Source organism: Bison bison, unplaced genomic scaffold (genome assembly GCF_000754665.1).
Source record: "Bison bison bison isolate TAMUID 2011002044 unplaced genomic scaffold, Bison_UMD1.0 scf7180017864064, whole genome shotgun sequence".
Taxonomy (NCBI): domain Eukaryota; kingdom Metazoa; phylum Chordata; class Mammalia; order Artiodactyla; family Bovidae; genus Bison; species Bison bison.
The window spans coordinates 3,355,550-3,356,549 of NW_011494636.1; the positions used below are offsets into that span (position 1 = coordinate 3,355,550).

At 35.8% G+C, this 1,000-nt stretch overlaps 1 protein-coding gene across 1 annotated transcript in view; it reads right to left on the bottom strand.

Annotated features, from left to right (window-relative positions):
* The window catches only part of NME7 (NME/NM23 family member 7), a 248,899-nt gene that overhangs the window by 91,198 nt on the left and 156,701 nt on the right, over positions 1–1,000 (bottom strand). The gene's annotated exons all lie outside the window — the stretch shown is intronic.

Consider the following 1,000-nt stretch of genomic DNA (forward strand, 5'->3'; position numbering starts at 1 on the left):
CTCATAGAATGAGTTTGGAAGTTACCTTCCTCTGCAATTTTCTGGAAGAGTTTGAGTAGGATAGGTGTCAGCTCTTCTCTAAATTTTTGGTAGAATTCAGCTGTGAAGCCATCTGGACTTGGGCTTTTATTTGCTGGAAGATTTCTGATTACAGTTTCAATTTCCATGCTTGTGATAGGTCTGTTAAGATTTTCTATTTCTTCCTAGTTCAGTTTTGGAAAGCTGTACTTTTCTAAGAATTTGTCCATTTCTTCCACGTTTTCCATTTTATTGGCATATAATTGCTGACAGTAGACCTATATACAGAAAACTATAAAACACTGATGAAAGAAATCAAAGAGGACACTAATAGATGGAGAAATATACCATGTTCATGGATCGGAAGAACCAATATAGTGAAAATGAGTATACTACCCAAAGCAATCTATAGATTCAATGCAATCCCTATCAAGCTACCAATGGTATTTTTCACAGAGCTAGAACAAATAATTTCACAATTTGTATGGAAATACAAGAAACCTCGAATAGCCAAAGCAATCTTGAGAAAGAAGAATGGAACTGGAGGAATCAACCTCCCTGACTTCAGGCTCTACTACTAAGCCACAGTCATCAAGACAGTATGGTACTGGTACAAAGACAGAAATATAGATCAATGGAACAAAATAGAAAGCTCAGAGATAAACCCATGCACCTATGGACACCTTACCTTTGACAAAGGAGGCAAGAATATACAATGGAGAAAACATAATCTCTTTAACAAGTGGTGCTGGGAAATCTGGTCAACCACTTGTAAAAGAATGAAACTAGAACACTTTCTAACACCATACACAAAAATAAACTCAAAATGGATTAAAGATCTAAACATAAGACCAGAACCTATAAAACTCTTAGAGGAGAACATAGGCAAAACACTCTGACATAAATCACAGCAGGATCCTCTATGACCCACCTCCCAGAATATTGGAAATAAAAGCAAAAATAAACAAATGGGATCTAATTA